The sequence below is a fragment of the Haemaphysalis longicornis genome, unplaced genomic scaffold (genome assembly GCF_048455015.1).
Source record: "Haemaphysalis longicornis isolate Haplotype H1 unplaced genomic scaffold, Haemaphysalis longicornis Haplotype H1 scaffold_5, whole genome shotgun sequence".
Taxonomy (NCBI): domain Eukaryota; kingdom Metazoa; phylum Arthropoda; class Arachnida; order Ixodida; family Ixodidae; genus Haemaphysalis; species Haemaphysalis longicornis.
In genome coordinates this window covers 4394546-4407345 of record NW_027526385.1, presented here as the reverse complement: position 1 = coordinate 4407345, position 12800 = coordinate 4394546, and the positions used below count along the sequence as shown (strand labels likewise).

Below are 12800 nucleotides of genomic sequence, written 5' to 3'. Positions count from 1 at the left end.
ATAGAAACCCCGCCAAGGGATATGACGGTGGGAAATATTTCAACCTTTTCCTTTTTTTTTTTTGAAATCCAAATCTTCACCGAGAAATCGCCTACCACGCTAACCTGCGTCCTGGCGCGTTTAAATACCAGCGTTTAATACAAGCGGTGTAGCACACGGGAAAAGTCCTACAGCAGCCACGTAAACGATAAACCCTACCAATGAATTGGGTCAGCTAGAATACTTTGTTAGCCCTGAACACGCAGACGATTCTAAAAGGTCAACCCCGTTACCCCAGCGACGTCCCCATAAAGAGCATGGCAAGACGGCACACCAGTCTAGCCAAGATGATGTTGTGAGTTTTGTCATTCCTATGCTATTTGCAGCTATCAAGGCCCTCCTTCGAGCTAACCCCTCCTGTAAAAGTTTTCCTGAAGTCGAAGCGATCTTGGCTCTGGAGCCCCTTATCTCATCCTCTTTCGAAACGCCGCAGCGTGGTTTTGAGGTACAGCAATGAACTCCAAATTGGCGACCACCTCTCCGACAGTGTCTTGCAATGCCAACCTCAAGAACTGCACAATATTTCAATGGAATGCCCGCGGCTTGCGCTCAAAACTTGCCGATGTTCGTCAACTTGTGCAGACATATCAATTCCCGTTTATTGTAATCTCAGAGTCCCGCGTTGGCCATCAATTTCGTCTCAAAAATTACCACTTTCTGCATTCGCACCGCTTGACTGGCGTCAGCCGCCTGCTGATAGGTTTCCGCAAAGATATACAGGCTGCAGTGGTTCCCGTGCCACCTCATGAGAGAGGAATATGTGTGTGCCAATACCGTTATTGGTACTCAACGGTTTACGTTTATTGTCGCCTACCTGGAACCAGGTGCAGCCTTTGATGTTCGCAGGCTTGAAAACGTTATCGCTTGTACATCCCCACCCCATATAATCTGTGGAGACTTCAACGCCCACAATGAAATATGGGAAAGTGCACGAACAAATTCTCGTGGAGCAAGGCTTGCGGAACTTCTTATAAAAAGGGGTATTGAACCACTAAATGACGGCAGCATTACTTATCTAAAAAATCCCACACTCAGCAGCTGCATTGATCTTTCGTTTGCCTCCAACAGCTTCATCCCAAAGTTTACTTGGTGTACTGACCTGGAGACAAGAGGCAGCGATCACTTCCCAATTTTAATATCTTACCAAGACGTAGCTGTATCTAGACGTGAAATAAAATTCACACGCACAGACTGGGAATTTTTCAAAAACCGCGTCGACGAGGAGATCCCCGCCGCAACTTCCGACAAAGAACTAATACCAACTATGGCTGGTTGTCTGAAAGAGTCCTCGAGCGTCGTGAGGAGGCGCTTAAATGTCAAAAAAGACGAAGAATACGAACGGCTGCGTGCTATCCGTAGGCGCGCTGAGCGCAAGGCTCGCCGTACAAAAGAATGAGAGGATCTGAGGCAGGCTGGCAAAGCTCAAAGACTTGTGAGACGCTACTTGGAAAAGTTAAGTCGACAACGGTGGCGCGATTCCTGCACTAAATTAGATGTGCACCAGCCTGTCTCCCGGATATGGCGGGTCCTAAAGGGCATGCGGAAAGATAGCCAGCCGCTACATCCATTCAGGGCGCTGTCATTACACGAGGGTTTCTACGATTCTACGATGTCTACGATTTCCACGCCTCAAGTGTCTCCTCAGCGTGTTCGTGACGCAGCGCCACCAACCTCTCTACCCGTCCTGGACCTTCCATTTTCGATAGGCGAGTTGAACGCGGCCATCTGAAACGTGAAGAAACGGTCTTCTCCAGGTTACGACGGCATAACATATGAAGCAGTTTCCCACCTCTCTCATTACTCGCGCTTACGCCTTCTGGAGTATTACAACGCAACCTGGATGCGTGGTACTGTACCTGCAGAATGGAAAACAGCCAAAATTACAGCCATCTTAAAACCCGGAAAACAACCAACTAGATACGAATCTTTTCGTCCCATAGCAAGCTGTATAGGAAAACTTAAGGAAAAAATGATCTTTAAAAGAATGAACTGGTACATCGAAAGCAGGAAGCTTTATCCGCCTGAGATGAATGGCTTCCGTCAAAGCCGGTCTGCCATCGATAGCATCCTTGCTCTTGTGGCGTCACTAGAACAAGAATGGCACCACGGGCACATACCAACTGTGGTCTTTTTAGACATAAAGGCGGCATTTGATTCGGTTTTTCATACAGCCATTCTTGAGTCCCTTGCTGGTATTGGTTTTGGTGGGAGGCTGTATGCATGGGTATCAAGCTACCAGGAGCGACGACAACGTTTTATGAGTACACCTGAAGGCCCTACTTCGTGTCACATTATCGAGAAAGGAGTACCGCAAGGAGATGTTTTGAGCCCTCTGCTGTTCAATATTGTGCTAATCAACTTAAAGTGTGCCCTGCCTCGTGGCGTGAAATTAACAATTTACGCTGATGACATTTGCATTTGGAGTGCAGCAAGGTCTCGTCGCCATACACAAAAGAGGCTCCAGAAAGCTCTAAAAATATATCTGACTACTTTGCGCCCAAGGGTCTCCGTCTATCACCTGAAAAAAGCGTAGCCATGGCATTCACCCGCAAGCGGATGACTCAATTCCCGTTATTCCTTGGGGGTCATCGACTGCAATATGTGCTCACCCAAAGATACCTCGGGATAACACTGGACAGGAACCTCTCGTGGGCCCCTGAGGTCCACAGACTACGTACTCGAGTTTCTGCAGTGTCGCAAGTTATTGGGTACCTTGCCGGCAGTCGCTGGGGCAGTGACTGTCATATCAATGGTGCTGCTCTCACTGTAAACGCAAACTAGCCGGAAATGGAGTTTTAATCAAGTAATGTGCCCTGAAAAGTACTTATAGCAAAAAATGTACTCCCTAGGCATGGTCTAATAATGTGGACGAACCTCCATGGTAGTACCGTTGCCCATCCGTGTAGCAAAAGGGAGGATTTAGAACCACTTAACACCATTTGTGAGATGGCGTTCGGTTCCTTGTATAGTACCACGTCCAAAATAAACTCCCCATCTGGCATAATCATCTCAAGCGGGCGGTCGCCATGTTAGTCTTGTGTTGTTTCCGTGTATCAGCACTTCAACAGTGGCCTAACGCTAATTAGAACGAGTAAGCAGGACGCGACGGTTGCATGCAGCTACAAACCCCATAACGTACGTATACCCGTATAGATGCTTCAGCCAGCGCGATCACAGGCAGACAGCGCGGCCGTGTTGTTTCAATCTGTTTATTTTGGCGATAGGTGTTGTCAAACTCTGCTGATAACAAAGAGACAGTTCTCGCCGTTGCAAACAATTGCAATGCTCATCTGCTTCGCTTGTTTGCGCATATATAGACGATTGAAATTCTCGTGCCAGCGCGCCAACGCACCCGACTGCAGCGACTCAACTTGCCCTGGCGGCACGACTTGCTGCCCGGATGTAAACAACCTCCGTGCTATCGACGAAGCGCGGCCGGTGGCTCGGTGCGGCCGGAGCTTCAAGCCTCGCCTTGGGCCATCGTTTTTTCTTATTTGAGAAGGACTAGTAGTGCCATTTGGTGGAAAGATTTTTATGTGCCCCTGTCACACGAGGAACGGCCGCTAACAGCATTTGAATACGGCGACATCTGTGGACAGCTCGCTGGTAAGTGGTCTGTTATCAGTCGATGCGTTTGTCAAACGTTTGGATAGGGTTAACTGCGAAGTACCCGTGCCGCACACAGCACGTACATACACGCACGGGTAAAGAAAAAAGCGCACACTCGTTTTATTGTACTTGTTTGTGGCTTTTGGGGTATGCATTCGCATTCTTTTGTAGGCCGGTTTGTAACTGGGCATTCGAGATGAAATCGTTTGTCGCGCGCGGAGTCGTTTCAAAGCAACGTGACGGTTACTCAGGTAGCCGAATCGCCTCCGACAGCGGTGCATCGTCGGGCCCGGTCGGTGAATATTGTGGGACTCTGTCTCTCATATGCATCGAACTGCTCGTGTTCTTTAACTTCACTACTTTGCAATATCTATTTGTTAACGCTCCTGATGGGTTGTCTGTCCAAATATAAGTCTTTGTGTTGTTTTCGTTCAAGGCTCTGACTCATTCTTAGCGCTCTGATCGGCGAAAGCCGCAGATAAGACGGCCACCCCCTTCGAAAACTGTGCCCTGTAGATTCGGTGGGGTTGTTTGCTCGCTTGAGTCGACTCTTCACATCTAACAGCGTACCCTATTAAGGAAACGGTGACATGCGTAAAAGATGCTATGAGCCTATCGAACGATTAAATGCATATAGTATGGACCACGACGGCGACGTGGTTCGAAACCGAAATGTTTTTATTCCCTTTCGGATGATAATGAGGGGTCTGTATACAATCGGGGCCCGTCAGTCGCCAGCTAAGGCCACGTAATTAAAAACACAAGTTCATGCCCTTATGGAAGAGAACCGAGTTTGCCGTAGCATGACACAAGTCTGCCGGGCATAAAAAAGGATATCATTTTTTAGAAGAACAATGCACACACTCTTCTTTTGTTGGTAATAACTTTGTCATAATCAATAGTAAGACCATACACAAAAATTACTCGATTCATCTGACACTCGATTTTGACACGGAGCTTGCAGCTCCAAAAAGTGCACTGTGGTTTTGCGTGACGGAAACTTCTGCAATCACGGTAAATTAACTAAGGTAGGTGTGTGTGGCATGCAGCGTTGGTAAGTTTGCGAGAATAGCGTTTCCATTTCAGCTGTTTTTTTTTTTGGTTCCCATGCAATCACAAGTAATTTGGTGCCATGAATGAGGTTTACGTTAGCTAACAAGGCTGTAGTAACGGTTGCGGCTACAGATGACCTTATGCACCAATCATGCTTGTCAGCTCGGTGACACAGAATATTAAGTTGTCAGAATACGGATGACTGAGTCGCCTAGTTTATCACTACTGTAAAAAAAGAAAGTGTTTTCTGACCCAGTGAAGGACTTTCCTGTATGACTAGCTGTGTTATGACAGATGACCATACTTGATGAGACAAGCCGTAACAAATTATCTTTGGATGTAACACCAGGAGGGAAATAGGTGGAGGTATCTGCAAGTATAACTGAAACAGTGGGTGCCTGTCCGGCATGAATTCATTATTTGCTGACACGATTTTCTTCTGCAGATCCTGATAAATGATCGAGTTGAATGACTTCATAGATCTTAAGGCAGGATAGGCTGTGCTGTACAAGGCAAGGCTGCATTCGGAAGCCAAGTTGGCCCGTCCAGCAGAAGTGAGTATTGCCAAGGCTTGCAACAGCCGTCCAGCTCGAAAAAGCTGCACTTTTTCTATGAAAGTTGAGCCACCGTGGTAGGGGAGAGGCAGTGTAAGGGTTTGCATCTTTAACTGTGTGCCCATTCACTTGAATAAATGCAAGCTGGCATCTTAAAGCAAGAGACAGCAGTTAACAAAATCACGCAATACCAAAGTGTTTTTCAGTCAAAAACAAAAACTAATCTATCAACCTACAGAGACTTGCATTTTATCTTCACTGTCATTTAAAGTTGTGCTCGAGTATATTGTGCGGAAGTAATATCTTTTTTATTGCTGCCACAGCCACGACGGTTAATGTACTGGCACTTGGTTTTATGAAGCCTTTGCATTCCTAATTTAGGTACTGGAATTCGCAGGGAACCTGGCCTTACAATTTTATTACTGTACCGAATTATTAAGTTCATTTAACCATAGTGTCTGTTTTGAATTTTACGTGTGGGGCATTTTTTTTTCTTTTTTGCTTTTTCAGGCAGATGTTCCTCTGACTCCCTGCCTGCATTCCGTGAACGGGGAAGTTAGCCTCCACATCGATGGCCAGCGTGTCTTGACTGCATCATCTTTACTGGGAGGACTGTGTAGTCTGTTTGCATCGTTCTGGGTTTCCAACATTCAATATCCCAAGAAGGCATACAGAGCTCTAACGCTTGTGGAACATGCCTTTTTGGACCTTGCCAGCACCAAACCACGTGTGAAGGATTTAGAACTAATTAACTTTTATCGCATCAATATCGCTCAGTAATATTTGTTTTCAATCCTGTAATCATTGGATAGTAGTGAAAAAGAATTCCGTATTATATTTCTGACTTTTTCTTTGTTCTTTTTTTACTGAAAAGGGGATATTTGATGGGCCATTCTGTATGCTGATAATACAGCTATCTTTCAGTGAAGCAATAATATTAACAAACTAATTTAACTTGAAACAATTATCTCAATAATATTGGCAACTGGTGCGAAATGAATCAACTAAAAATTATCCCAAAAACACGAATTTCATGGCTTTTTGTTCTCACTCTAAAGAAGCCGTCGCGATACCACCCATTCTGTTCTATATCATTGCAATTAACCCGTCAGACTCGGTCACTTTTCTTGGCGCATTTGTGTTTTTATCAAAACGCACTGGTATTTTCTGCAGCATATTTTTCGTTCTTTACATTACTCATTTATCCATAGCCATCTCACTGCAGTCTGTCTCCTACATCATTTATCTCTTGTGCCTTTACCACCCACAAAATGCTTGTTACCTTTCAATATCAAATCGTTGCACAGCTCTCGCTCATTTCACCACAAATTGAAAAATTGTTTTGTTGTTGTAAACCACTGCAACCATTTTTTCTTCACTTTGTGTACTTAGTGCTAATGCGTACTGATAAGTTCTGATAAATACTGACGCGTTCTCGATCCTCTAGTATTATATAATGATTTCACTTACCATGCGGTTGTGTTTGTGCCTATCTGTTTTTCAAGTATTTCCAGTTCTTGTACTATTATTGTTTCTACAATTTGTTCAACTAGCACACAGCTCTCGCTCATTTCACCACCTACTGAATTTTTTTGTTGCTGTTGTAAACCACTGCAACCATTTTTTTCACTGTGTACTGAGCGCTGATGCGTACTGATAAGTTCTGATAAGTACTGACGCGTTCTCGATCCGCTAGTATTCTATAATGGTTTCACTTACCATGCGGTTGTGTTTGTGCCTATCTTTGTTTTTCGCATATTTCCAGTTCTTGTAGTAATATTGTTTCTACGGTTTGTTCAACTAGCATCGTATTGCTGTCTTCAATTCCTAACTGGCGTGTTATTTAGCAATGTACCATTTGTGATTTCCAATATGAGGTCACCATAAGTATTTATTTCGGAACCTCCTTGTGTACACCATGTACCATGTAAACTTGTCTGCGAAAGTTCGTTTGAAATAAACCTGAAATCGAGAAAAACCGTGTGAAATCAGTACTCCCGCAGGGAACTAGAAATTCTCCCTTGTGGACTTGTAAACCTGCTTTCGGTAGGCCTACAAAACTCCCCAAGCTTTCGCCAAACTCCATTCAAAAGAAGTAAATGCTTCCATTGAACCTCCTAAAAACGCCCCTAAACTAACATAAGTACTTCCAAAGGGAGCAATAATAGGCTCCCATTCAACCGCCTGAAAATTCCATAAACATCACTTAAAAACGCCCTTCAGGAAGTAAAGAATACTTCATTTTGACCTCCTTAAATTCTCCCGAACATTTCTTAACACTCCCTAAATACCTCCTTTCTATAACCTAAAAACGCCCTGTTTTGAGGAGGTAAACAAAACCTCCCTGTTCCATGTAGTAAAAAAACTCCTACAAGGAGGACCACTAGAGGACAGGCGGAAAAGAACCTCTAGGGAGTATATAGGAGGCAAAAAAGTTTAGAGTGTATGCATGCAAGGCTTATGTCGATGGCTTGCTACGTTACAGCCTACCAGTTTTACAGCGGCTGTCGACTTCAAGCAAAAAGCAGCTTGACGGAGCAAGAAATAATTGTCTGCGCGCCTGTCTTGGTCTGCCTAAGGGCACTTCGTCCACTGGTACAGTTGCGGAGGCTGGTTGCATGCCTTTGGTTGTTCTCCGGCTACAGGAAACAGTTCGAATATACTCGAGGCATCGGTTGCACTCACAAACCAATGTCTTGGCCCGTACTGTACAGCGCAACGAAAATTCCAGCTTCGCAGAAGCGATAAACTCTATAAACATTTCTGTACCCCCTCAAGCACGACAAACCATGCCGTCTGATTTCCCTCCCTGGACTCCCTCACCCCTTTGCATAAACATTAGCATACCTAGTCTCAACTCCAAGAAAACTCTGCCACAATTTTGCCTCCTACAACTCGCGCTTGCCCACATCAATGCCCGATATTCACATATGGCCCACATTTTTACTGACGGCTCAACTACGCCTCACGGTAGTTCTTCCGGCGTCTTCATTTCGTCGACCGGCAAAGCCTTGTCCTACCGCCTGGAACGAACAACCTCATCCACGTCTGCCGAGCTCCATGCATTTAACAAGCCCTGCGCTACATTCTTCGTCAGCCACCAGCCGAATGGGCTATATTCACGGACTCGAAGGCGGCGTTGCAAATATTACGGCGTGCCAGCTGCTTCTGCCTTCACGAGCATGTATCCCGTGACGTCACGTACCTGCACCATCTCACCTGCGTCGCCGGTCACTGAGTGACCCTACAATGGATACCTGCACATTGCGGCATTATCAGCAACGAGAAAGCAGATGAGGCAGCTCGCAGAGGCCTACAGCTGCGAAATGTAAGAAATATTTTTTTCACAAAACACGAGGCCGCGGCGCTAGCGAAGGAGCTTGCCTTGAAGGAGCGAAACCGCCTCTGGTCTTGTCCTGAAACTCGGCACCCTTTCCTGCACCATATAGACCCTGGACTCAGAATGAGGCTACCAGAGCGGATTCCACGTAAGCTTGAAACCCTTTACCACCGGTTGCGTCTCAACGCAGCGCTCACGAACTCTTACCGCCATCGCCTCAGTCTAACTGCAAACCCCTATTGTGATAATTGTGGATTGCCAGAAACAGTACAGCACGTCCTTCTAGAGTGTCCGGCATACATCCAAGAAAGAAATCACCTCGCAGAAAATATTGAGTGCCTCAACAACGCATCTATATCTTTTAAAGGTCTCCTTGGACCCTGGCCCTCTCCATCGTCCCAGAGAAAAGTGTTGGTTGCTTTATTTGACTGTTTACACGGAATCGGCCTCGCAGAGACAATTTAGAACTTTACGTGTGAGATCGTGTGGACTTTGAAGTCACCACGCAAAGCCTCGTGTTCACTTTTTCTTTTAATCTTTCTTTTCCCCTCTTTCTTCTGCCCTACTTCTTTTAGGGCCTTTACACCCTTCTCCCCATCCCCGCAGAGTAGCATGCCGGCGGGAACATGCCGGCAAACCTCTCTGCTTTCATCTAATAAAAAGCTCTCTCTCTCTCTCTCTCTCTTTGTTAGCCTCTACCCTCTACGGTGTCAGCCGCAATTTTATTACAAATAAGCTTTAGTTTACCCGCAGTCATCGTATTATTTTTCTAATCACAGGAATGCATTTCGCGATAGCTATCCCGAATGTGTGCGTCACGAAAATATGTCATCGATACGCCCTAACCCTGGCCATCATTCTGTCTGCTACACTGCGTAATCTTATAAGAGATTATGCCATTACACACTAAGAGGATAATTTGACGAGCGAATCACAAGATGGCACTTTTTGGGGGGACACGCGCTCTATAATTAATCGACAGCCGTACACCCCTTCCGGAACGAGTAGCAGTAGCAGTAGAAAAGCAAGTTGCTCAGAAAGTAAAAGTGCACCGCCGAAAATAAATCAGCTGAAAACTTCAGAACAAACAGAAAGGACGAGCGTGTGTTCATGCATGTGTTATCTGCTTTAGTGCTACTTTTTCTTCCAAGACGCAATACGTAGTGCCTGCAAGGTCTAGGGATGCAATTTGTTGAAAAAGGAATAAGTGGGAACCATACGCTAACATTTCTCCCTGCTATATCTATTACTATTTCTATGTGCAGAAAACCGGGAACTTCTTCGCTCTACCAACCCGAAAAACTGACGATTATACCAGGCATCACGGCACTGACTTCCTTTGTATGAGGACACGTTTGGCTTCCAAAGGTCGGCCAAAGGAGAGGACGTGTATACAGCAGTATCTACCTTTTGGTGCTTTGCTTATTTGATTTTGCTTGTTTTTCGCGTAAATACGTGAGGTGTTCCTTTTTGGTTGTTTTCCCCTGGAAGCACACTTCTTAATCATATTCGCGCTTTTGGTGCTACACCCGATGCTATACCACTGCCTCGGGGGGAGGGGGGGGGCAGCTTATGAATGAATGAATGTTGTAGGGCGGCAGAGAAATATAAACCACTTGGTCGACAAATGGACGTTCTCGCTTTCCATCTACACCGGATAAACCACCCGGGGGACAGCGATCGAACCCGCATCATTGTGGTCAGCAGCAAACGGCTTAGCCACTGCGCAACTCCTGCGGGTCGCACTTGTCAAGTATTTACACTTCCCAAGTATGCGACTTTTTTTAAAAAAGGAGGAAATGAGAAAAGTCTGCGGCTCAGGCGTTCTGCTCCTCAGCCCAAGGCTGCGAGTTCGTTTCCCAGCGGGCGCGGCCGATTTTCTGATAGAGGCGAAAACAGAAAACTCCTGTGTGTTGATGTTTCGGCGCACGTGGGATCCCCAGGTGGTCAAAATTAATCCGGATCCCTTCGCCTGTGTATCGTCGGCACGTCAAATCTCACCATCAATAAAAAAACTTCGCACACATCGGGTGTGGGCCTTCACCGTTGCGCAGTGGAGCACTCTTGTAGCCTGATTGCTGCTATAAAGTTGCAGCGAGGAAAAGGCAAAGCCGATGTTTCATATCGTCTGCAAGATGCCGACAATGACCTTTCGTTTGGGCAGCCTTGCACTCTGTTTGCGCTACTAGCTGTAGCATACCATTGCTACGTTGGTGCGCATCCCTTCTCCGTGTTGCGACTACGAAGAGAGCGTTGTAGTGTTTTGATAGGTCTGGAGGGAAGAGTGCACAAGAGAGCACGAAGTTGAGGATACGTGTATGAAAAAGAAATGAATGAAAAATGGACGTGGGAAGGGCATGTAACGCGAAGGCAAGATAACCGTTGGTCATTAAGGGTAACAGAGTGGATCCCTAGAGAAGGCAAGTGTAGCAGGGGGCGGCAGGAAGTCAGATGGGCAGAGGAGATCAAGAAGTTTGCGGGGATAAATTTGTCGCAGTTAGCACAAGACAGGGGTAATTAGAGATTAATGGGAGAGGCCTTTGCCCTGCAGTGGGCGTAGACAGGCTGGTGATGATGATGGTGGTGGTGGTGAGGTGTGATGATGATGATAATGTTAATGATAACGAATGACTTAACGAATATTTTAACTGTTAATTAAATAATTAATTAATTATATGATTGATTGACTGGTTGGTTTATTTATTTATTTATTTATTTATTTATGAAAATGCCTGAATGGCATTGACTGCGCAATATCAACAACAGATGGTCGAACCATTTCTTCGTGAACCAGAAACCGTTGTCTATTTTTCCGGTTCAGTTCCGGTTCGGGTTAAGCGCCCTCAAAAAATAACGGTTTGGGTTCGGGGTTCAGTTCCGCAAAAATACCCATTCGGTTCTGGTTTTCGGTTCGGCTTCGGTTCCGGTTCGACACCCTGGCTATTATAACAATTAGAGGTGGAACTTCAGCAGAATCTTCATTTTTACGGAAATGCAGGTCGTTAAACGGTTTTTCGCCGTTTTCGCTATTTTTTTATTTTGTATTCTGAACGTTCTTTGTAGAGTTTTGTTTCTTCCTCGGTTTTGGGAGGCAGATGTGCAAGATGGATATTATTGATGTTGTGAGGTCATTTTTGTTAAAATTTTATTTGTTTTATTTTTCGTATTTTTGGTTTTTCAATATTTTGTCCGACCAATCTTTAACGCTATTATAATGATTAAAGATGAAACGCCCGCCAAATCTGCATTTCCATTGAAATGCAGGGCGTTACATGCTCCGGCTGGGGGGAGGTACCCGGCAAAGAATGCTACGCATTAAAAAGCTTAATTCTCTTTTTGAGAAATCGTTGTCCTAAAATTGCGGTATTACCTTTTTCAGGTCCTGTTGCACTACGGCTTTTCGAAGAGAGAGCGTATGTATTTACAATTTTTGGATTTATGTTAAGTACTTACTGGTTTACGCGATATTTATGGCAGGCTCAGCAGAAGCGGTGCAATAATCCGAAGGGATACACGCAACAGTACCAATACAAACAAAGACAAAGGAGGAAGCAAACAATGAAACTCTGCAAACCTGGATTTCTTTACCGACATGGTTGAAGTGCTCATGATTTTACAGCATTCATTTCCGGCATCCTGCCCAACCTTCCGCAGCACAACATAAAAAGCTTACAAAAGACAGGCGCGCTTCCCATGCCAATAAAAGCATTGCGAATATGTTTTTGGCCATTGTTTACCAGATTTAGCATCAAAACTGCAATTAAACCTTTTTCTGACTCCATTTTACTTTTACTCAATTAACTGCTGGTGGGGTAGGATTTCTCAATTTACTCCGGGTTATAAGCGGTAACAGAAACGTACTTCCTGATTCCAGTTTTGGACGAAGTTTTTCTGTTCGCCATCTGCCGCATTTTAGCGCTATGATCGTCTCAGGAACGACCACAATAAATAATGATCCCCTCACGCAAGAAACGAAACAACTATTTCCAGAGCTCTTGCATGCAAGAAAGAAAATTAATGGTCATTTATCTAGACACACGACTGCGTCATCACGGCTCGTCAAACAGCATAAAGCTGAGTGTTCAAGATTCGAACAAAACAGACCTCGAACTTTTCCATCGCGGAATGCTGACCGTGGTACCGAGGCCGGAAAAAGACGTAAGTGCGTAGTACAATGACCGGTAGCCCAGTTATCTTTCAAGCTA

General features: G+C 45.2%; 1 long non-coding RNA gene across 1 annotated transcript in view; it reads left to right on the top strand.

The window, feature by feature from the left end:
- Positions 1–12328, top strand: part of LOC144139022 (uncharacterized) — a 37889-nt gene extending 25561 nt beyond the window's left edge. Inside the window, exons 2-3 of the long non-coding RNA XR_013316016.1 lie at positions 11975–12008; positions 12073–12328. This is a non-coding gene — a long non-coding RNA (uncharacterized LOC144139022). The remainder of the gene's footprint in view (positions 1–11974; positions 12009–12072) is intronic.
- Positions 12329–12800: the final 472 nt, after the last annotated feature.